General features: G+C 41.2%; 1 protein-coding gene across 14 annotated transcripts in view; it reads left to right on the forward strand.

Annotated features, from left to right (window-relative positions):
• Positions 1–25633, forward strand: part of LOC145531651 (uncharacterized) — a 213527-nt gene that overhangs the window by 133508 nt on the left and 54386 nt on the right. For 3 of the 14 annotated variants that reach the window (XR_014072804.1, XR_014072717.1, XR_014072770.1), the window contains 3 exons: positions 6466–6538; positions 10334–10415; positions 16007–16699. The exons of 1 other annotated variant lie outside the window; for it this stretch is intronic. The gene's annotated coding sequence lies outside the window, so the exon portion shown is untranslated. Of the gene's footprint in view, positions 1–6465; positions 6546–10333; positions 11179–16006; positions 16700–19557; positions 21218–25633 lie in introns of those variants that run through there. 10 more of the 14 variants (XR_014072778.1, XR_014072675.1, XR_014072799.1 and 7 more) reach the window with 8 other exon arrangements.

Below are 25633 nucleotides of genomic sequence, written 5' to 3' on the forward strand. Positions count from 1 at the left end.
GAACCTTCACACCTACTAGTTGGTCTTTTATGTTGGGTTCTGGAAAGATGTCTCTCCCCTGGTTCCTAATAACAATTTGTAGTGTGTTTATGGTACTTTTGAACTTCAAAGGACTAGGCCAGTCTTATTAACTAATGATGTCTCAGTTCTGCTATTGAGTTGATTAGGGTAGGATTTCTTTCTTATTAAAAGTCTCTGATGAATGTTGCTCCACTATTCCTGAGATCTTATTGAGATGAGTAAAAGGGAGATATGCCCAAAGACAATTAAACCATTGTTTTCCCAGAGGTTCTCTACAATTCAAGAAGAAGGCATACCCTTTAGGCTGGTTATATAACTGAATGGATAAATGAATCCATTTCTTCCTCACTGAGCCCAGAATCCTTCCCAAGACAATATCTTTGGCAGCCATTGCTAAATTAAAAGAGTATTTTCTCAAGATGAAATATATTTGCCTGTACTATGCTTTTGATATGACATCACTATTAAGTAACCTTCTATTGATCTCTATCTTCTACTAGATAAAACCTAGACTTCTTGTTAAGGCATTCAAGGCTTCCCTTAAACTCATCCCAACCCATCTTTCTATAACTGTGTTCTTCCTCAAAGCCAGCCTCTATACACTACCTTCTCCTAAATACAGACTGATCTCTCACATACTGTTTATTTTGTTCAGGTGATTCCTTTTGCCTGGAATGTTCTTGCCCTTGTTTTATATCATTCTTTATACCCCAAACGTATTTCTCACCAGTCAACCCTTCTTGAAGCTTTCCCAGATGGCATTCATTGCTCCCACTCATTAGCTTTCTTTATATATCTCCGGTAGCTCCCTTGTTCTCATTTTGCCTGGAGGTATGGTTACTTATGTACCTCTGTATTCTCAGGGAGACTGTGAACCCTTGAAGAGCAAGGGCCACATTTTCTATTTCACTCTAGAACCTAGTTCCATGCCATTTATGTAAAAGGCATTCAGAAAAAAGTCTGTGAAAGAATGAATTGTCCCCATTATTGCTTTTGAATTTCCCAATGAACCGTGTGTCCTTTCACAAGCCATCTGTCACTAATTTCCAGTTTCATCTTCCAATCCAGTCATGCCTTTCTAGAATCCCTATACGTCAACCATCCCAGACCCTGGTGTGCGCTCACATTTCCTTGTCTTTATCATCTTGGACCTTCTGTCTAACGTGACCTTTCTCCTTATCTATCTAGCAAACTCCTAGTCATCCTTCAAAGCCCAGGTCAAATATCTCTGAAACTCCATAGGCTTTCTCACCACATCAGGACAGGATTAATTACTCCCACATCTGGTTTTCATCAACACTTAAGACATTCTGGCATTAAAGCTCTAAGAGTGAGGGCATATATATTGAACTGTGCTCAGATTACAGGCTTGAATAATGCCTACACTATTCAAGGTGCATAGTAGGAGCTCAATAATTAGTTATTAAAACCGAACTACTTGTTCCCAGCTCTTTGCTCATGCTACAGTCTCAGAGGGAAATCCACTGGGCAGCAACTCAGGCTTTCATATCAAACTTGCTGAAGCAGAGATCCTTTGGTGAGTAAATAGGATGTAAGTAGGTTTGAGGGGGCTAATGCCCCTGAAGTCTTACTTCTCTTTGTGTAGTGAGTGCTCTGTGCGCAAATGGCTAAAATAAGAAGGAAGGGAGTAAAGGAGGGAGGGAGGAGGGGAGGGAGACAGGAGGAAGGAAGGGAAGAAGGGAGGAAAGGAGGGACTTGTGAGAGTAAGAAGAATCAAATTATTCAAGCCTATAATCTGAGCATAGTTCAATATATATGCCCTCACTCTTAGAGCTTTAATGCCAGAATGTCATAGACCAAGCTCATAATTTAGTTTACGGCTGATCTTTATAGTAATAAAAAAAAATCTCGAAAGAAGCTGCCTGGCACCATTCGCTGAAGACGTTTTTTTAATACAGGCAAATGATTCATAATTATAAAGGGTGAGTGTACCGTGTTTGCTCTGTAGTGGTTATGCTGAGACTCATTAAGCACTTTCTGCATCCAAGAGTCCTGTTTTATGTAAACAAGACCTCTGAGGAAGATATAGATGGGTAATAAAGATGAAAGGAAATGAAGTATATTAACGCAAGGACAAATTAATAACGGCCTTTCTATCCTCTACCAGGGAAATCAGTCGCTGTGGAATAATTGCACTTTTCAAGGCAAAAGGGAACAAAAGTCCAGACAAAGCAATAGACAGAAGAAAGATGAAATGGAACAGGGTTCCAGGGTCAAACTCCTTTATGAAGATAGTCTGCACTTTGGGAATCTGTCATCTTTGTGCACAGCCAGGGCTCTGGTGGGACCTGCAGAGGGCTTTTTAACTTGGCCACAAATGAAACCATCCTCCATGCTTTGTCATGGTCACTAGGGCACGTAGAAGCTATGTTAGGGGATGGGGAGAGGAACTAAGAGGGATGGAGGAGAATATGAGTGGTGAGATGACAGGGAAATGGAAAAAGAGAGATTGGATCAACAGAATTACCATGTTGTTTCTCTTCACATAAAATAGTGGGAGCCTGTGTGTTGTTGAGATGTGATTGAAATGAATACAGTGTTGATGAAACAAAGCTCAGCTAACACAGGTGGAGCTGTTTTTATATCAGCAATCGACTGTCTGAATTCCTAGACAAGTAAGTCAGCTGAACTGTCTCTGATTGACCAGTGCCTACACAGGTCACTGCTGTGTGCAGAGTGCAGCACACCAGAGCTACTTGTGGGATCCCTGGCTCTTTACCTGGCTCAGGCTCACTTGTCCAGAATTGACAGCAGGACACCCGCAAAGGCTGAATTCCAGAAAGTGTTCCCCAACCAGGTTGGCCTGTTCTCCTCATCTTCAGGCCTCTGTCCAGCCCTGGCCTAGGGTCACTTGCTGCCTACTCGTCTTAGAGTCTTCAGCATTGCACGTGCTGCTGAATGGTCCAGCCAGACACTAGGGTGCAAGCCTTAAGGAGGCACCAGTCTCAGGGGCCCACTATGTACATGCATACCCCTGAGAATAAGTGCCTCCTTAAATTTTGCACCTGGGAGCCTCCCTTGCCTCCTCCTAGATGCTGATTCTGGCCTGAAGATAGAAGGTCTAATCTCTGCAGCTAGGGACTTTGCAGGTGACTCAGTGGTAAAAGAACCTGCCTGTCAAGCAGGAAACATATGTTCGATCCTTTGGTTTGGAAGATTCCCAGGAGAGGAAATGACAACCCACTCCAGTATTCTTGCCTGAGAAATCCCATAGATAGAAGAACCAGGTGGGCTACAGTCCATGGGATCACAGAGTCGGACATGACTGAGCACGCATGCACTGCAGAGAGCTTGATGCTTTGTGTTAGTTTAAAAAACATCACAGCCAAGTCTCTGGTACAGCTTGATCACTCTTTTCACTTCTGTCTTCCTCAGCAAAAACTTCTCTTTCTTTTGCAGCTTAATTTAAAAAACCTGGAGACCAGAAACTGTGCTTGGTGTTTTAAAGCACATAGTGAGGGGACCACCTTTTATGATGTTGCTCAGAGATAGCTTGACTAACATCAGGGAGCCATCCTGACTTACCCGTGGTGCCATGATCCCAGGGACTCAGGGACCACTCCCTCCTCGGGGGTTAAGCACCCGCTGGCCCTTAAAAACCCTTCCTGACCATTCCTGGAATAGGCACAACTCCATAAAACAGCCTACAAACTCCTGGTTTGTTGGACCTTAGTTCACCTCTGTGATCTTGTGTTGTGGCACTTTCCTTCCTGCTATCTGCACTCTAGCCTTCTTGTAGTCCTCAACTGTACCACATTCCACCTGGTCTCAGGGCCTTTGTACCAGCTGTTTCCACTGCCTGGAATACTCTTTCCAAGTCCCACCCCCACCCCTGAATCAAACCCCTATTACTTGTCCTTTCTAAGCATAGATCTTAATTCCTCAGGGAAGCTTCCCCTGACCTGCCAGGCTAGACTGAACCTCACCAGGTGCATTCTCACAGTGCTCCTTTATCACGACTTATAATATAACCTGTGTGATCATCTGATTAATGTCTCTGTTTCCATGTAATTCTGTGTTAGGCAGGGAAGTTGTTTGTTTTGTTCACTCTTGGGGTTTTCCAGACCTAGCACAGTGCCCTGCACTTAGCGGGCACTCAGTGATAGCTGTGAAATCCTATCTGCAGATGTGTGTGGGGAGAAATGTGGAGAAGGTAGAGAAGTGGGGAGGTGGGCTGGGGGAAAGATAGCCTCTGGAAAGAACAGAAGCAGGACTGGGTGCCTTTGGGCTGTGCCTCCCAGACTCACATAGTGGGTAACCTGATCTGAAGCTAACTCAGCTCCAAACTAGACTTTAGTGGAGGGAAATGGTGAATGAATAAATTGTAATCACATTGAATTCAATTCCCTAATGGTCAACCTTGAGATCTCAATAATTAGAGAAAAAGATACTGTTAGACAATTCTAATGAGCACAAGAGCTTTTGGTTTGCGGTGTGGTCTGTTAAGTATTTTAATAGTTTGGATTTTCATCTCATTTCTTCCTCCTCTATTTAATGGTACACTTCCCTTTGGTGGTTTTATTCCCTTTGATAGACTTGTAAAAGCATTATATATATTTTTTCCCCAACTCTCTGGTGTAGCTCATTTTGTCTCCTTGCTTCCTTTATCTTTTTTCTTGCAAGCCACTGAAAGTCATGTGCTCTTCTTTGATTTTCTTCTATGGTTCCATATTTCTGTACTGTAAATTTTTTACTTGTGATCTTTGAAATATCCCCACAAGGTCAAAGTAACTGCCACTTGTTTCTTTGTTAGGAAAAATAAAGTCAAGACTCTATCTTGGTTGTCGGACATCCAACTTTCTTTCAACCCCTCATCCCCATCATCGCCCACAACATCATATCCACTCAGGTCCTCCATGCTCCTTGTTTTGCTTCCAAAAAATAGTGTGACTTTCCACTACTTTGCTATGTGACGCAGACTTTGTTCTTTCTTTTATTCTTATTATTCCAATAGGAATATATTAGAAGAAATATTAGAATATTATATTAGAAGAATATTATATTATAAATATTATATTATAAATATTATATTAGAAGAAAATATTCTTCTAACAAGAGAAAAAAAGACAGAGAAATGGTAACTTTGTTGAGCAACTCTTCAGTTGCTTAAAGATGGAGTGTTATAATAAAAATGTCCCTGTAAGCCTGAGATGACAAATCCTTGCCCCCACCCCCATGCCTGTGGCAGGATAGCAACCCCAGGACTCCGCCCACTGAGCCCAGCTCACCACCTCACTCTCAGCTGGGAACTCCAGGCAGACACTCCTAAGTCTTAAAAGCAGCTTTGTGGAGCTCTAAATCACATACCATAAAATTCACCCATTTAGAGTATAAAATTCAATAGTGTTTGATATATTCACAGAGTTGTGCAACTGTCACAACAATCAGTCTTAGAACATTTTCATTAGCCCAAGAAGAAACTTGGTACCCCCAGCTCTCATCACCCAACTCCCGCATTCCCCAGCCAGCATGAAGCTATTTTCAGTTTCTATAGATTTGCACATTCTGGACATTTCCAAATTAACAAAATCATGCAGTAAACAACAACAACAACAACAACATAGAAGCTTCTCTAAGAATACATTTTTCACAGCTTTGCAATCCATCAGCCATTGGTGTCACTGAAATTCTCAGTGACTATGACAAGGGACTTCCTTATGCCACGGAGCCCCCATCAACTTGGAACAGCCAGGAATACAAGTGATGACATCATAAATTTGATTTAAATCTATTTTGATCAAGATATTAGCTAAATGATAAGTAAATGATGGTTTAGGGAAAAAGTGAAAATTTAGTGGAAACATCTAATTTTGGATGACTTTGGGTCTTAGTAAAAAGGATGGGCTAGGCATTAATGGGTCTTACTTGGAATCCAGAATATTTAGCCACTCAGCAGGGTGGTGGAATGCTTCTTTTTGCTTTCTCTGATATGGTGACCTTTGAGGAAAGACCTGAAGAAGGTGAGGATGGAGCCTTGCAGATATCTTGGGAAAGGGCACACTGGACAGAGGGATCAGGAAGTGCAAAGACCCTGAGGATGGAATGTCCTTGATGTGGTCGGGAAATCCAAGAGCAGTGTGGCTGAAGGGGAAAGGCCATGGGGAGAGTGCTAAGAAATGATTCGGAGGGCACCTCAGGCCAGATCATGCAGGGCTTCCTAGGTCCTGGTCAGGATCGCTTCAAGGATTACTTGGACTGACTCACATAAACTTCTCAGGGACATGCCTGGCACATAGTCGGTGCTCAGTGGAACTGCTACCTTCATCAGCTCTCTATGATTGTGTCCTGCTTAGCTTTATATTCCTTGAATTGAACTTAAGCCCTAGTATACATATACTATGTACTCAGTACTTGTTTATTGAGCTAAGCATATACATCCTTAGTTCTTTCATTGTTGTGTGTGTGGGTTTTGTTTTGTTTCAGAGAGCAGCAAACTCTGAGACCCTTGTCTGCACCCGTTTCAGAGGTTAATTAAAACAGGATATAATTAAAACAGGCAATTTGCCTATTTATGGTTTATTAATCTAGATACACACACATATTTAACATTATATGCATAAAATATTAATTTAGAAATATCGCTTCTTTTTACTTACACATTTCATGAAGCAATTTTATTCACATTCTTCATGGGCAACCTTGGCATTAGTGTTGCTTTCTTCATAGAGCCATCTTTTTATTCCTCCAATACAGTTTTCAGAGCATATTCTGTCAATTTTGAAATTCAGAACTGATGTTGTCATTATAAATTTTCTTGTAAGCCTGTTTATTTAATAATAGTTTTCCCCCACAATCTTTTCAAAGATATATATCTGTGATCTTGTAATGTGATAATTTAAATGATGTTTTAAAAATCTTGTTCAAAATAAAATCAATCACCTTACACTCATTAGGATGGCTGCTATCAAAAAAAACAAAAGCAAAAAAAGCCATAAAATAACAAATGTTAGGGAAGATGTGGTTCCAATTTCTAATTATAACTCTTGTACACTCTTGGTAGGAATATAAAATGGTACAGATGATGTGGAAAAGAGCATGGTAGTTCTTCAAAAAGTTAAAGATAAAATTACCATATGATTCAGCAATTCCACTCCTGGGTACACACACAAAAGCATTGAAAGCAGGATCACAAAGAGAAATTTTTACACCCATGTTCATAGCAGCATTATTCAAAATAACCAAAAGGTATAGGCAGCCCAAATATCCATTGAAGGATAAATGGATAAACAAATGTGGTGTAAATATATATATACACACAATGGAACATTATTGTGTCTTAAAAAGGAAAGACATTCTAACACATGCTATAATGAAGGAAGCTTGTAGACCAGTCACAAAAGAATAAATATTGTGTGATTCCACATACATGAGGTACTTAGAATAGACAGAGAGAATCGTGGTTGCCAGGGGCTGGAGAAAGGGGAAAGAGAAGTTCTGATTTAAAAGATTCCAGGGTTTCAGTTTTATGAGACAAAAGTTGTTCTGGAGATGGGTGGTTGCACAGCAGCGTGAATATGCTTAATGCTACTGTACTGTACACTTAAAATGGCTAAGATGGTAAACTTTACGTTATGTGTATTTCACCACAACTAAATAAATAAAAATAAAATGAAGCAAAATAAAATGAACATTTACAATTGTGGGATCAACCTCTTTTGAACAGCTACTAGATCTACTAACATTTTTTTTGTAAATTTATTTATTTTAATTGGAGGCTAATTACTTTACAATATTGTAGTGGTTTTTGCCATACATTCACATGAATCAGCCGTGGGTGTACATATGTCCCCCATCATGAACCCCTCTCCTACCTCCATATTTTTTTTAATTAAAAAAAAAAAACCTGGTCCTGCCAGGTAACTGCAAAAACACCCAAAGTAGGCAATGGTCAGGGTCTGTTCAGGTGAATGTGTTTTTCTCACAAAATATTTTATTGCTCAAAATAGAGTAGTTAAAGAGCTCCCTATAAGTTAAGAGAACTTTCAATGACTTCAATAAGTGCTTTCTTTTTAGAAGAATAATTTTTTTGAACAAATAAAAGCACCTCATATTATAATTGGGCCTGTGTGGTAAATAGAAAATGTGTAGTTGAACTGTACAAAATTACCTCTACTTAACTGTTTTTCTATAAAATGTCAAGTTCATATGTTCAACCAAATCTAATTATTTTTCTGTAGCATCATAAATTAGAAAATGTATTTAAATATAGTACTAGTCTTGGATATTTATTCCATGGTTTAACATTTAGACTTCTACATACAGATGGCTAACAAACACATGAAAAGATGCTCAACATCATTCATTATCAGAGAAATGCACATCAAAACCACAGTGAGGCACCATCTCACACCGGTCAGAACAGCTGCTATAAAAAAGTCTACAAACAATAAATGCTGGAGAGGATGTGGAGAAAAAGGAACCCTCTTACACTGTTGGTGGGAATGCAAACTAGTACAGCCACTATGGAGAACAGTGTGGAGACTCCTTAAAAAACTGGAAATAGAACTGCCATATGACCCAGCAATCCCACTGCTGGGCATACACAGTGAGGAAACCAGACTTGAAAGAGACACATGTACCCCAATGTTCATCGCAGCACTGTTTACAATAGCCAGGACATGGAAGCAACCTAGATGTCCATCAGCAGACAAATGGATAAGAAAGCTGTAGTACATATACACAATGGAATATTACTCAGCTATTAAAAGGATGCATTTGAATCAGTTCTGATGAGGTGGATGAAACTGGAGCCTATTATTCAGAGAGAAGTAAGTCAGAAAGAGAAACACCAATACAGTATATTAATGCATATATGTGGAATTTAGAAAGATGGTAACGATGACCCTATATGCAAGACAGTGAAAGAGACACAGATGTAAAGAACAGACTTTTGGACTCTGGGAGAAGGTGAGGGTGGGATAATTTGAGAGAATAGCATTGAAACATGTATATTATCATATGTGAAATAGATCACCAGTCCGGGTTCAATGCATGAGACAGAGCGCTCAGGGCTGGTGCACTGGGATGACCCTGAGGGATGGGATGGGGAGGGAGGTGGGAGGGAGGTTCAGGATGGGGAACACATGTACACCCATGGCTGATTCATGTGAATGTATGGCAAAAACCACCACAACATTGTAAAGTAATTAGCCTCCAATTAAAATAAATTTTTTAAAAAATGGAAAAAATAAATAAATAAAATTTAGACTTCCATGCATGCATGCTCAGTCACTCAGTCATGTCTGATTATTTACAACCCCATGGGCTGCAGCCCACCATACTCCTCTGTCCATGGGATATTTTCAGGCAAGAATACTGGAGTGGGTTGCCATTAGACTTCTATAGCCAAATTATAAGTTGCTTTTGATTATAAACTATGTATTGCTAAAAATCTCCTTCCATAGTCCCTAGAGGAAGCAACTGAAGCTCAAAGTTTGTTAATTCCTTTAAAATAAAAAGAAATCATAACAGTATATCTGATAGACAGAATTTCATATAGAGTTAGAAGTTGTTTGAAATATATTACCTTTGACCAAAGAGTGAAAATTAAAAGACTGACATCACTTTCAACATTAATTCTTTGAAAAGGGCTCCAACCTGAGGATTTTTTTTTTAACTTTCTGCTTGTGATTCAAGGACATAGTGGGGAAAATGCGGTGCAAAATGCCCCGTGTATAAAAATCACTTACACTTTCTTGGGTGGATAATCACTTCCACTGATGAATAATCACCTCCATTTTGAGTTTTTTTTTTAATTTCTTTTTGGAAAAAAAAGGTCAAACCTATAGAGTAAGTGAAAGAATAGTACTTTACCTAAACTTACCAGTTATTCATATTTGTCATATTCTCTCTATATATGTATATATATATACACATACACATTTTTATATATGTATATATCTTATGTATGTGTATATAAACATATATATATATATACATGTATAAACATTTCTTTTTTATATGTGGACATTTATTTCATGACCATTTTATGCAGATATATGACATTTCACCTCTAAATATATCAGCATACCTCTTCTAAGAACAAAGGCATTCTGTAACCAAAACACCATTATCACAAACAAGTAATAAAATATTGCTATAGTAATATTATCTAATATATAGTCCATATTCAAGTTGACTCAATTAAAAATATACCTGATAACCCTTTTAAAAAATATAGGATCCCCTCAAATATCCCTCACTACATTTAGTGGTCATGCCATTTTAGTTAACTTTAATCTAGAATAGTCCCCCATCCCCACGTTTGAATTTATTTTTTCCTTCATAACAGTGACACTGTGAGTGTCTAATCCAACATTTTGGACTTGGCTTGCTAACAGTCCAGGTGAAACTTCGGTAAGAATATTACATAGGTAAGTATGTTTTCCTTGGCAACACATCAGGAAGCTCTTAATGGTGGTTTGGTGTTAGTCTTGATCACTTGTTTAAGGTATTTTGTGTTTATTCTTATCAACTTTAGTTTTTGAAAGTGTTTTTGTCCTTGTCCACAAAATCTGTGAAGTTTGTAGCATCTGATTACATAGAAAATCTTGTAAGTCTTGAGTATCTATATATCTCATATACCAAATTACTATTAGCTGTGTCATATGGGTTTGTTTTATTTACTTTTCAACTGACGAATAATGAATTACTGATTTACTGATGACTAGTAATATGTGACTCTCCAACAGATTGAAGGCTGCTTGAAGGAGACTATAAAAATTGAAATGCTGTCCCAGCTACCCAGCAAACTGAAAGTTTGCTTGGAGATCCGTTTCTGTCTCTCTCTTTCTGATTCCTTTTTATTAAACCTTCTCATTCCATTTACCTAGGGGCTGCTTTAGGTTCAACTTGTTCTGTAAAGAATAGACACAGAAGAAAAAACTTGTAGAGAAATATTTAAACTCAGATATTTTTTCACCGTTTTTTTTAGCTGATGAATATTTTGTATCTTGGACAGAATTTTCTGCCCACTTCCTATGAACTTTGTCAAAATAACTTTTTGTGCTAATATAAGCCCCTGGAGCAATCCACCATCCATTGCTTTGTGCTCTGGGGAACAGCTGACCCTGGTTAGAAATTAATTTATTACTTCCTATTTCCTTTACATTTCCCACCTCCCTCCCCACCTCCTGCTCCAATAATGACACATAAAGTTAATGAGCACTAGTAATTAAGAGGGCCACTTTAGAGCAAGTGAGCTGGATATTGAGTGCCCTGAACCTAAACTTTACTTGGAGAAAGGATTGCTGAATAATGAGAAAACAGAGTTCTAAATATGAAGCTGAGGGTGTCTTTTCTGCCAGTAATCTGTGCAGCTTTGGCTGGATATCTTTACTTCTCTATTTTTCATTTTGTCCATCAGCTAAATAGGACTTAGAATAATTTCTCATTAAGAGTTTTTGAGTGTCCAGATGAAAGCCACAATATGGCAGCAATATAACTTCCAGTTTAGCAATGACTGGACAGTGTGACTATTTTTACTAATTGTAAAAGACAACGTGTTCCTCAGCTCACTTTTATGCATTTACTTACTTAAATTAAAAAGTCACAACCTAAATCTTTTTGATGAAATAGCTTAAAATAACAAGAAGAATTTCAAATAGTTTATTTCTAATTTCTTATATAATGTTTGATTTTATCTCCAGAAAATTTTAAAGTTAAAAGTAACACCCCATTTTACAAGAAGTCAACTAAAGGAATGTTAGAAAATGTAGATAATCAAGAGAAAAACAAATCAGAATCCATCACCACAAAGACAGAACCATCATTAATACTTGTATATTAATGATCACATAGACAATATTCTTTTATAACACCCCCTTTTTTTCATTTTTAAATCTATTTTGAACATCTTTCTGGTGCATCCAAAGTAATTGGCACCAATGCTGTGATGTACCACCCAGATCCCCTTTAGGACTAAAGACTTATTTACCCAGCTGTTGACTGCTGGCAGACAGCCCTGAGCCCTCAGCTCTCTTTAGAACTCTTGGATGAAGGGACTCCCCTTGCCCAAGGGCATGCCCCTTCCATCAGCCGCTGGCTTCCAGGGACTGTGAGAGGCAAGGGTATAAAGGCCAGGCTCCCATGCCCTGACTCTGATCACTTTTGAATGGCTATTTCAGCATCAGATCTCCCTGTGGGGTAAGTTGAGGCCTTCAGCTGGGACTGCATCACAGCCCCACTTCTCTCTTCAGTCCTGCCCAACCCATCCCTTCCTTCCCAGAGACCCAATCCCAAGAGTGCTCCCTCGTCAACCTCACATGCTAATTTTTGTCCCAGGGTTTTCTTTCTGGGGAACCTGGTCTATAACAGTTAGTATTAGAAGTGGTCTGAGAAAGCAGACACTAAGGTAGAAGTCTGGAGCTGGATCACTTACCCCCTAGCTGGCAGTGAGGACCGCGTGAGTGGTGGTGGATGAAGCATAGACAAGCCCTGGTCCAAGGAAGCAGAGCATTGTTAAGGCTTTCCCTGGAGGGACTCTGGGATGGGAAACTGGTGGGAGAAAATGCAGCAGCTAGTGAGAGTATCTGGTGTTAATAAATATGAAAGAAATAACAAGCCTGGTGGAACTGGGTAGCTCTTGTCAAGCTCAACTGATGCTTTGGGAAAAAACTGTAAAAGTCTGAGAATGATTATTTGACAGTTAAATTGGTAAGAGTGAAAGTCAGAGGGCTTCCTTGGTTGCTGCTGATAAAGTACTCTAGTCTTCTAAAGCCAAAGGCTACAGAAAGCTAAGGACCAAGACCAGGAGTTAATCATAAAATTCACAGAGCTCTAAAGAAACTTGAATTCTTGACAGAGGCAGATAGGCCAGGAAAGTATGGGTCCCTGGCAACAATGGAGACCTGTGGATTGTTGAACCAAAATTCTTAGGTCATAGGTTTCTCTGAACTCTTCAAACTAGCAGAAATGTCCCCTTCACTCTTGTTGTTTTAAAAAATATATTTATTTATTTGGTTGCATCAGGTCTTTTTTGTATCATGTGGAATCTTTTGTTGTGGTGCATGGACTCTCTAGTTGTGGCGCATGGGCTTAGGAGTCGAGGCGTATGGACTTAGTTGCTCCAAGGCATGTGGGATCTTTGTCCCCTGACCAGAGATTGAACTTGGGTCCTGTGCATTGCAAAGCAGATTCTTAACCACTGGACCACCAGGGAAGTCCCATCCCCTTCACTTGTGAAGAAGAGCACTGCCTCCTTGATTGACGATACTTCAGAGGCCTTTCTCCTGCAGGATTGAAGTTAACAATACCCAGAGACCTGAAGCATCATCATCATGTAATTAACAGAATCCTGGCCTAGCTTTGACTCATCATGGGTCCACTGGGTCCATGGACCCACCCAGTTGGTCATCTCCTACCCCAAATGTCTATCAAGAGAAGATATACTTTGTATTTGGCACAATCACTGTATTGGTTTCTTTGCCTTTGGAATAAGACCTCTCATGGTGGGAAGGCCAAGTGGAAGCTCTGAATCATGCATCCCACCCCCTACTCCCAGCTAACATAATATATTAAAACCAAAATCCCATCCCAGCTGGTCTTTAGTAATTTAAGACCAAAGGATGCAGAGTTGGTGGGCGCTGTCATCTCTTTTCAATTCATCAGTCCGGCCCCTGAGAAAACCAGGCAAATGTTGGAGGATGACAGGACTACTGCAGACTTGAACTGTGCAGTGGCCACAACTGCAGTTGCTGTGCCAGCTGTGCTATCTTTGCTACAGCAAATTAACAAGGCCTTGCCTACATGATATGTGGCCATTGATCTGGCACATATTTTTTTCCCATTTCTATAAGGAAAGATGATCAAAACCAGTTCAAATCCATGTGGAATGGATAACAGTTTACAATCTTGACCTAGGGCTCTATTAACTCTCCTCTTCTCCACCTTGTGTGCGTGCTTAGTCGCTCAGTCGTGTCCAACTTGTATGCAATCCCATGGGCTGTAGCCCGCCAGGCTCCTCTGTCCAGGGAGATTCTCCAGGCAGGAATACTAAAGTGGGTAGCCATTCCCTCCTGGGAACCTTCCCAACCCAGGGAGCCAACCGAGGTCTGCTGCATTGCATGTGGATTCTTTACTGTCTGAGACACCAGGGAAGCCCAAGAATACTGGAGTGGGTAGCCTATTCCTTCTCCAGAGGATCTTTCCAACCTAGGAATCAAACCTGGGTCTCCTACATTACAGGCAGATTCTTTACCAGCTGAGCTACCTTAGTCCCCTCCAAAATAAAGGCAAAATTATTGTATCTTATGTCTCCCACCACAAAGAAGAAAGCATAACACCTCAGAAGCCTCTTTGGATTCTGGAGAGAGCATATTCCATACCTGTGAACACTGCTCTGATTAGATGAAACAAAAAGCTACATTCTTTGAGTGGAAATTAAGAACGAGTTCTGTAGTGGGTGCAGGCTGAGGTGTGAGTGGCCCCGCCACTCAGGCCCTACCCTCCAGCAGCCCCTGTGGTTGCAGAGAAGTCACGGTGGAAGAGGACATCCTGGGGAGTTTATGGCTGGCCCCGGTGGAAGAGTCATGACCCCGGCCCCTGGGTTTCTGGGTCAGGAGCGGAGAATGTCTTCTGCATGGGAGAACTGTATATCTTTTGAAAACGGTTCCTGGCCTCATGCCCTGGTAGAGATGGACTGCTTGACTACAGGATGCCGAGTGAACAGGCCACCAGAGCAGCTCCTCTAGTGCTGGTCCAGTCAGACACCCAGTCACACGGTCCAACGGGCCCAGCAGGCATCAGCCCATGGTGCCCATGGCACATCCAGGATCAGGCCTGAGTGAGGCTGGGAGCAGGAGCACACTGCACGCGTGGGCTGGGTTCAGGCCACCCACCGCTGTGCTGCACCCTCAGCTCGCACATGTGGCCCTCTGGGAACCCTTTATACCCACTGACCAAGGAGGGAAAAGCCCTCTTTGGTTCATGGAAAGTCAGCCTAGTACGTGTGTGCAAACTGCAAAAGGGATAGTTGCTGTACTCCCACCTTCCCCAGGGATGGCAGAAAATTGTCCCCAAAGCACCCACTTTGTGTGGAAACAGAGCAGCCCTAGGTTAGAATATAGACTCAGTGCTGTGTGCTCAGTCATGTCTGACTCTTTGCAATCCCATGGGATTTTGAAAAATGGAATGGATTGCCATTTCCTCTTCCAGGGAGATGGTCCCAACCTAGAGGTCGGACCCATGTCTCCTGCATCTCCTGCCTTGATAGGCGAGTTCTTTATCACTGCGCCACCTGGGAAGCCCAATACAGACTCAGAGATAGTGGCAAATAACTTAACCAGCCAGCTAAGAACCTAGCAGGAAAAAAGATTAGAAGATAGGAGACGAGGCGTAAAGGCAGGTAGGTGGACATGGGAATGAGCTGCTACCGAATAAGATGACCTTCATACTGCATGTTAACAAATGCCCACCAGAGACACAGACCATGGAAGAGGAACTCAGCAACCAAGCAGGCAGAACTGGAGCAGCTAACACCAGCCTCCATCTGTCATCACGGTGGTGCTGGTACAACGAATGTATGAACACGGTAGCCATGAAGGCAAGGACGGAGGATGAGAGTAGAAGAGCAGTAAGCAAATGAGAATAAGGCTCTGTGAAGAAAGGGCTGGGAGAGAAAAGTTTCCCTAGTCAAGAAGCAGTTGTAGAGAGATGTTAGAGAAAACTGAAATGTCTGTTGAACTGAACTGAAGCTTCTGAAGTGCTCTGCTGTGGCCCTGGGTTAGGATGAGGGATCCCTACACAATCTCACCAGTCTCATAGAGCCAAGTTGTCTGTAGCAGAGACAAGTCCTGAATCCCAGAGACAGCGCAGTCTACCTCAGGCAAGTTAATCCCTTCTGCCTTGGAAAGGGCAGCATTGTCTTGATGGGAAAAGACATATTTTTGGAATATGTATTTGCCCTCAGGACCTCAGCCATGAGCGCATCCTGAAAGCTTACAATGTGTTTGATCTGCCTCCACAGAATCTCAGATATCATCACATTAGACCCAGCAACCCACTTTCTAGATCCATGGGATCCACAGTCCTATTACCTATTGCACCAGCCAGAAGTTGCCAGCCTGGCAGAACTATGGGACGAGTTGAACTCACAGCTAAAGCGTCAGCTTGGAGGTTCTTGCAAGGATGGGGGCTATCCTTGAGAATGCAGTGCTCGACTTTAATAAATCAACCGCCTCAGATGATGACTGTCTCTATTGGCAGAATAAATGAACCTAGGAACCAAGGGCTGGGAGTAGGAGTGGTCCTGCTACCATCACTTCTGGTTACACACTGGGGACTTTGTGTTTTTTGTCCTCTCAGCTCTGAGCTCCTCAGGTATAGAGATCCTGGTTCCCCAAAGAGGAAGGCTTCTGGCTAGAGGACACATTGTCCTGTAGTGTAGCCAGTTCTGTGCTCAATGAGACCCTTCCAGACACGCTCACAAAACAGCCATACCTTTTACCCTCGAGTCAATCTCTTCCTTCTTTACTCTGCCTGGCACTTATCACCATCTGAATTATATTACTTATTTGTTTACCTGGATATTGTCTTTCTCTCTCCACCATAATGTAAATTCCAGGAGGGCAGAGATATTTATTTGTTCTCAGTTGAGTCATCAGTGTCTAGAACTGTGCTGACCACATTGAAGGCACTCAATAAATATTTGCCAAATGAATGAATGACTCTGCAATGTAATTTTTTGGTGAGTGGGTAGTACTCAACTCTAAGTATTCATCATCATTTATTTAACCAATCACTTATTGCTGAGCCGTTCATTTTCCTCACATTCTTTCTCTGATGAAATAATGGCAGGCAGAATCTTTATGCATATTATCTATTATTTCCATATGATGAAGTCCAAGCAGTACAGTTTGCTGGCACGTAGGTATGACTTTTAGTTTTCCAGGCTTTTGATATGCGATACCTCATGGATTTGTTTGAAAAGTATTACTATGTATGCGATTCAGATTTAGCACTCTTGTCCAACAGGCTGTCTTGACTCCACATAAAACCATATTCTGACCTGACTCCCTTCAACATTTTATAGAATAAATCCAACCATATTCAGAATGCTAAAATTTCTTTTTCATTGCCTTGGCTGAAGACTGCATAGGGGTCTCTAACCCTAATTCTAACTCAGCCCTACAGCTACACTTCATAAATCCCAAGTAGACGTTTCAGCTCCCCATTTCATCTCAGCCTGCTCTCTTAGCCGGGGGACCTTTTTTTGCCCCAGCCTGCTTCTCCTAGAGCCACCTCCTTGCCTACTCATTTCCCTTCCTCCTTCATACATTTTCTCCCCCGACCTCCCAGAGTTAAATTCCTCCCTCACTTTACAAGCAAAGAACTGCCTGCTGGGGCCTCCTGTAGAGATGCAGGAGTTTATTTCTAGCTTATACTGCCTTCTCTAAGTTGCAAGTTTGTGTCTCTTCCTAGAGAGAAATTCTCAGACTCTAATGCATAAAAGAAAACACTGCTTGTTTTTTTATCCTTAAGTTACTCCCTCAAAACATGGATGGCGGAATTCTAACGTTCTATTTGTATTGTGCAACTGCACTTGGAGTTGTGCGTTACCTATGTGATGAATGTGTTGGTCCCGTTGAGCTTCCTCCAGAAATCCTCTGTTTCTCCCCTCCTCCCACGGTATCTTTGTCTCCTTCCTTTTTGTCTCAGCTTCTAAGCTTCAGAGGCCAAAAGAGTTGGCTCAATGTCCCATTTCCATTGCTTACTGTGTGAATTTAAACATGAAACTTTACTTTTCTGGGTCATCGTTTTCTCATCTGTAAAACACCTCCAGCTGCTATGAAGAAAAAATGCAGCAAGACATAAATTAGCACAGTGGCCTGAGGAAATGTTAACAGTTCTTACTTCACTCTTCCATTTGGCATGTCTGCTCTTTAAATGGCTTCTTGGAAGGGCATTCCTTGTCTCACTTCTCTTTGTCCTTTCCATTTCTTAGTTTCCCTAATTTTGTCCTCCTTCACCTTCCTCTGTAGGAACTTCAAATATGGTTAGGTCTTCTGAAATTTGCCCACCCTGTCTTCACTTCTCAACAGCTATATTCTTCCTCCTGTCTTTTTGCTACACTTTCTCTTGTTTATCTTCAGGTTTCAGAAACATTTTCTTTTGCTTTTCCTTCTATCACTGCTGCTGCTGCTGCTGCGTCGCTTCAGTCGTGTCCGACTCTGTGCGACCCCATAGACGGAAGCCCACCAGGCTCCGCTGTCCCTGGGATTCTCCAGGCAAGAACCCTGGAGTGGGTTGCCATTTCCTTCTCCAATGCATGAGAATGAAAAGTGAAAGTGAAGTCGCTCAGTCGTGTCTGACTATCACAGCCTGAACTATATCTCTGTTATCTTTCTCTGTTGTTCAAGATTCCTACACACCACCTCCTTCTTCTCTTTCAGTCGCCAATGACTTCCCTCCATACCTTTGGGCACTTTTGCTGTATCTTCTCTTCTTACTTGTCTTTCACATCTGCCTTGGTGACGCTATTCTCTCATGCCTACACTTTCCCTTTATCTTTGTAGAGATCATATCTAATTCCCATGAATTCCAGTGGCATTCATTCACTCTTTCATTCATTGAGTGAATATTATTGAGAGCCTACTAACTTTAAGGTGCTAGGTTGGGTCTTTGGGAGACAGAAATTAAAGACACAGTCCCTGCCTTTAAAGAGCTCAAAATCTAGTGGGGAGAGATGTGAATAAACTAATCCTATTAGAGTGATAGATCTATGAAGGGAGCAACGCAGGGTGAACTGAGGGGGAGATTAGTGGAAATTTAGGTGGAAGGAAGAGGTATAAAGGAAAGCATTCCACAGTTGTTGACATCAGAGTTGTTTTGAAGCATGAATAGGAATAAGTCAGGGGAAGTGGGGTGTGAATACGGTAGAAGGAGTGCAGATGCTAGGTAAGGGGTCAATATTTGCCTGTGCATCGAGTCAAATCCTGCACTGCTGAGTCACTTGACTACTCAGTGCAATCAGATGATTTTTAGCGCATAGCTACAGGATGTCTTTTCTTTGACTGCATTCCTCATCAACTATAGCCTTTCTTGGCCAGTGAATGAAAAGAACTTCTGGTTTGGTGATCCTATGTTCTTTATTGATAGAGCCCTATTTCATATTTATCTCTCCTTTTCTTCATACCAAATCTAAATGAGCATATAAATTTGTAGCCTACTATTTCATTCATGAAGACAGTAAAAATGTTGTTTGCAATGGTCTGCTAACTAGAATTACCACACAGTTTGGGCATCTTTTCTTTCGATATATTTTATAAACTTTGTGTGAAAGTTCTCCCTTCCAGTAGTTTTCATTAAGGCAAATACCTATGCCCCATGAGCTTATTCAGATGAATTGATAATCAGGCTCCCATCTACTGGTCTCATAGTGAAAGTTTCATAAGTTTCTTAATGCAACTGTGTTCAGAGGGGTCCTACCTTCACAGGATCCAAATGTTATTGTTGTTACGGCCTCCTTCCTCCTCCTTATTCTTCTCCTTCTGCTTCTCTTGCCCTCTCTTATCATAGCACAACAGAAACTTGGAGCTCAGTGAACAACAGGCAGATCCAGAGCACCTGGCTCTGAGGTGGGCTGAGGGAAGCAACATGGCTACTGCGGTCAGACAGGCCCTTGACACAGACCCAGCCGAAGAGCGTGTTCACGTTCAGGGGATAGTAATGGGTCATGGTGAGCCCTCCAGGCAGGTGGGTAATCTGCCTGGAATTTTTATTGTCTTTGCATTGAAACTACACATTAATTGAAGAAGATTTGAAATATTTTTACTACTAAGTCAGCAGCCACAAATGTAGTATATATTTCCATTTATTCACTCTTCTTATGTCTTTTAATAGAATGTTAATATTTTTCCATAACAATGTCTTGTACATTCACTGTAAAGTTGACCCCCAGATGCGCTACAGTTTTGCCACTGTTGTGAATGATACTGTGTTTGGGTGTTGCTGGAATAGAACGCTATGGATTTTTGTGTTAATCCATATGATTTTGTGTTAAGGCAAGTTTGCTAAACTCTCACTAATTTTAATACTTTGTTGGTGATGTTGAATTTTCTACATAGATGATTCTGTTGTCAGCAATGAAGAATGATTTAATATATTTTATTCCAATGCTTGTTTGTATCAGTCATCAATTGCCACAAACAAATTGTCCCAAACATAGCAGTTAAAGACAGCAGATATTTAGTATCATACAATCTCTGAGGTCAGTAATCCAGGAATCTGATCTGGTATCAGAAATCACACAGCATTACTTCATTTTATTCTATTTGTTAGAAGCAATTCACTAAGTCCAGCCCAAGCTCAAGGGGAGAGAAATTAGGTTCCACTTTTAGAAGATACTGTTAGAATTTATGGACATATTTAAACCACCACATCTTACAATCTTTTTTCTTCTTGTCTTCTATTTAGAAATTTTTATTGTTGAGGCCATCCAATAGCAGGTTAAATAGAATCAGAGATCATAATAAGTTTCTTTTGTTCAAGACCTTAAAGGAACTGATGGCTTATGAGGTTTCTTCATCCACTACCATGTTGACCTTAGTTTTTTGGTATAAAGTCTATCAGATTAAAAGAGTTCCTTTCTCTTCCTGGCTACTGAAACTGTTATTATTTGAGCATAACTAAATGCTAAACTTCATGAAATACCTTTTGCATTTATAGATTTTCTTTACTTCCTTTTTCTTTTGTTTTGTCTTTTAAGAGAAGTTTTCTGATAGTAAACCATTCTTGCATTCCTGGGATGAACTGCACTAGGGTTGTTTTTTTTAACACATGATTAGATTCACTTAGAAAGTAATTTATATAGGATTTCCCCCTATGTGTTCCTAGGTTAAATAGGTCTGTACATTTTTCCTGTGCTATCCATACTGGTTTCAGACTCAAAGTTTTATTAGTTCCTAAAATGAGTTGGGCAACTTTCCTCCTTTCTCTGTTCTTCACCTTGGGAAGTCTTGCAGCATGCCTCTGTTGGAGGCTGGCCTTTTCCTTTCCATGCACCCTTTTATCTACATTGACCTGGTCTACTTGCTCCTCTGGCCCTTGACTTACTGTCTCACTTCCAGTTCATGGTTTGCACCTTCTTTCCTGGCTCTGTGTTGCTTATACAGGCACAGCTCAAAGATACTGCAGGTTGGGTTCCAGACCACTGAAATAAAGCAAATATCGCAATAAAGTGAGTCATACTAATTTTTTTGGTTTCCAGGTGCCTAAAAAAGTTACATTTTCACTATACTGTCGTCTATTAAGTGTGCAATACCATTGTCTAAAAAAATGTACATGCCTTAATTAAAAAATGCTTTACTGTTAAAAGTGCAAACTATCATCTGACAATACAAGGTTGCCACAAACCTGCAATTCATTAAAAAAAAATCCCGAGATCTTTGCAAAGTGCAATAAATCAAAGTACAACAAAACAAAATAATGTTGTATACAGCAGGGGTCTAAACTTATACTGTTTGGGTCAGGTGTGTAATTAATGGTAACTGCTTTATTCTGCATAGATGACTCAGGCTTCCTCATGAACCCTTCACTGTCAATGATGGAGGCAGGGGAAGGTGATATGAAGCTACGTGATGTGCTAAAATTTTGCCAAATATCAAAGAGTATCTTTATATTTTACTATTTAATATAATAACCTCACTTTGAAGAAATATTCTCCCTCTCCCTTTTAGGTTCCAAGATGCCTTCTTGGGTCCAAGGAAAACTGACTTGCATTCATGGTGATAAGGGGAAAGGAGGCTGGTGGCTTATCTGCATGGCATTTGCTCAACAGTGGACATAGCTAGCTAAAGAGGCATCAGAGACCAGGGAACAGCAGACACACCTGAACTGACACCAGTCAGCTCCTCTAGTCACTGCAAAGACACACAACATACCCAGGTGCTTTCTTAGGGAAGTACATTGGGGGTTGGGGAACTTTTAGAAGAAGACAAATGGCCCTGGTGGGAAGTTTGGACATAGAACTTGACTAAATATTTATCCAAAAGAAAATAAACTAAGTAGAATGAATTCCTTTTTAAAACTGTGAGACATTGAACTTACTTTAATTAGAAGATTTAAGTGTTTGTTTTCCTTACTACCCAGTGGTATGCGGCTTGAAGACAACATCAGATATAGAAACATAAAGAATGGTCCAGTTTTTACACATCTCAGTATAGTGGATAAAAATCTGATATATGAACCAACAGATCTTGGCTTCCTTATTTTGGAATCTCATCCACCAACAGACTTCATGTCACCTGGTCTCCCCTCATCCTATCCCTTCCTGGCTCTGCCAGAGAGGAGATGGGTGTTGGATAGAAAACTGTAGATGAGTTCTGGCTGTCCTGCTAGCTGGCTGTGTGACTGGTCTGCCTCTTAATTTTCTGATCCATAAAATGGGAAGATTAAGGGAAATGAACCTTAAAGTCTTTCCAGCTTTATGGATTTTTTTTTTTTTTCTTTTCACAATCTTGCCTGCAGCCTAGCACCTTCTTCTTCTCACCAGAGTGTATGTAAACTGAAGGGAAGGTCAGGCTTTCCAAATCGTTTTTTCCACTTTATCTGGCCCTTTCATTGATTTCTCTGCCGAGTTGACTTAGGCAGAGGTCCTGCTGACTGCAGAGTGACCGCAGCGGTTAGAGCTGGTTCACGTCTGTAGCTGTTCCTTGTGGCCTCCTGCTCCTCTCACCTGCCTCTCCTTCCCACTTTCTTGTGAAAAATCCTATTGGCATTTCATATCCTTCAAGTTCTACATCATACAGCCTGTGTGACTCTAAATGCTGGTTTTAAAAATCAAAAGCACCAAAGCAGAGAGTCTGTTTGGATCAGGAAGGCAAGAGTATACTTTCCTGATAACACTGTTTCCCCAACAAAACATAAATCTGAACAAATGAATCTACTGAATCACTGGTGCTGGGGTGCATTCTTTTTCTCTCTTTTGGCGCCTGGTAGGGTTATTTCCCATCTTCCAAAGCCAGAGCCCTAATGAGCTCCAGGGGGACAGAAGTCTGTCAATCACAGGGTACTTTTCAAGTATAGTCATCTCAGCCGCATCAGAGAACCACAAGGCATGAAATAATTAGAAAGCCCAAAGTAACTGCTCTGTTTTACAAGAGCAAAATCCGTATGTGGATCATTTACATAAACCTGTCACTTCCCATTACAGTTCTAATGTAGGCTGGGCAATAATCGCAGGCCTGCTCTGGGGGGAGGGGAGGTCAAGGTAGGCTGGGCCTCCGTATTGGAAGCGCAAGGTACGCATGTGCTATGCCTCCCGCCGCCCCCCACCTTCGCTGACTACTGGTTTAAAGTATCTTTTCTTTCCATTAAATAAGAACTATTCTTGCTGCTATGGCAGCAGACCCGTGCTTAAGAGAAAAAAAAAAGCTTTTGCATCAAGCTATTGTTAGGGGAGAATTCACTTGAGGAGCATTTCAAAGCTGATCCGATTGGGGAAAGAATCATGTTAAATATTTGCTATGAAATATTTATAAGAAGAGCACAAGAGCAATTGACAAAGTTGCCTGGGAAAATAACCATTTCTCCTCATTTGAAAATTTGGGGAGTGGGGGTGGGGGGTTTAAATGCCTTAGGGAGAATTTATATAAGCACAGATACGTGTGTGATGTTTGTTCACAAACGTGCACGTGCACACATGCACACTCGCACACATGGTTGAACGGGTTGATAGGATTTAGGTCAATCTGCATCTGAATGCGGTTTCCCAAATATGGCAGCAATAAGAGGTCACTGAAGACTCTCTGATAATTGTGTTTGAAGAAGCACTGTACTGATGCCAACAGAGCCAGACGCCCTGGACTCAGCCTGGCGGCCATGAGGTACAGCAGCAGCTATCTTATAGGTGCTCGTCTCCTGTCCACATCCTCGAAAGGGTCTCTTGAAGGGGAAGATTCCCCAAGCCTGACCCTTCATCCCATCAGCATAATACTAACAATGCGTTGAAAAAGGAAAAAACCATGTGTCTGAAACCAGAACTTCTGCTTTTAGAAGATGTATTTCTATCTTACCTGCTTGTGGATTTTTCAAAAATATTTAGCACCCAAACCCTGCCCACCTGGACATACAATGTGTAATAAACATTACGTAATAAAAGCTGACAATGATGTGTTGACTTACATAGTTAAAAGAAGCTCTGCATCAACTGTGTATATTTTCAATATCTGAGGGTTCTTTATTAGGAAGAGAGAAATGAAAATATTCTGTCTTAATGCAGTGTCTCCAATAAATCAATCACATAATTAACCCTTAGCCTTTGCGACGTGAGCCTTGCGAACATTCGACGTCACATTTTATATGACTTTGCAATTAACATAGTGTAATATGATGAGTGTAAGTGAACAGCTAACTGGATAATGCATACACTGTTACTGATGCTTGTTTTAATCCAGAAGTCCTATAGAGAATTTTACTGTAGGCCAGTTTTATTAATCAACAAACACATCATAAGATTCTGGCCAAAAAAGCAAGTGGCCTGAAACGACCAGTTGCAATAATCTCTGCTGTACATGACTCTATCTGAGAGGTCCACGGCTACCTAACAGCAAGCGAGGCGGGCAGGGGGAAGATGCTTGGGCATGATACAGGTCTGAACCACAGCCAGCCTATTTCTTATCTGAGAGATCACCAAGTGGGAAAGCATTGTGGATGGATTTAAATCAGCTTTTTTCTCTATCCCTCCTCCCTTGCACACAACAAAAGTCTAAATCCCTTTTCAGGCCAGATTGTCCCATTTCCCTGCATGGGCCAGGCAGATTGGAAACATGTTTGTCATTCAGCTTTTCTCCAGGCTAATCAGGAGACACTGGGGTGGTGGGATTTCTGCCTTTCATCTATGGAGCCTGCCTCTAAAAGCAGCCGCGCGGAGGCCGCTGGGCCCACTCGAGAGCGGGGCTGCCTGTCATCTCTGCAGACAGATATAAAAATATTGTTAACCACGAGCCTAAGCAGAGGGTTTAACAGGGATTTGAATCTAAAATGTGATACTTGACATAGACTAACTTGATCTGGTCCAACAGAGCCGAACCCCTTATTCTGTTTTAACAAAGTGTGTCACATAATGGAGGAGATTTTGATGGGATTTACAACGTCTCTGTTTCAGGCTAGATGCTGAATAGATCTAAACTGTGAATGAACACTTCTGCCTCCAGAGTGGTCACGAGGAGAGGCCTTGGCCGGCCTGCCTCCTGAGTCAAGGTCTTATTGACAGGACAGCTTTCAAGTTCACCGAGGTGTGGTCCAGAGTGAGCAGTGACAGCTGGGCTTGGCAGGTGTGTAGCAGGGGATCGTTCTGTGCAGAGCCTCACACAGTGCAGATGGTCAGTACACAGTGATTCCCACAGCTTCTATATTGGGAACCCCAATGAACTTTTGAACCCCCAAATTCTGGAAAATAACTATTTGTAAAGACAGTGGACACCAATCATGAGGAGGTAGTATAGAGTGGTAGAGAGAGTCCAGCAGGGCTTGGTTTGACTCTTGGCTTCTCTGCTCAACGTGGGGTCTTGACCAGATTACTCTCTACAATTCAGTTTCCTCATCTATAGTAAGGAATTGGTGATAGTGTCTTTTCTCTGAAATTGTTGCGAGG

Source organism: Giraffa tippelskirchi, chromosome 1 (assembly GCF_054371585.1).
Source record: "Giraffa tippelskirchi isolate mGirTip1 chromosome 1, T2T-mGirTip1v1.2.pri, whole genome shotgun sequence".
NCBI classification, from domain to species: domain Eukaryota; kingdom Metazoa; phylum Chordata; class Mammalia; order Artiodactyla; family Giraffidae; genus Giraffa; species Giraffa tippelskirchi.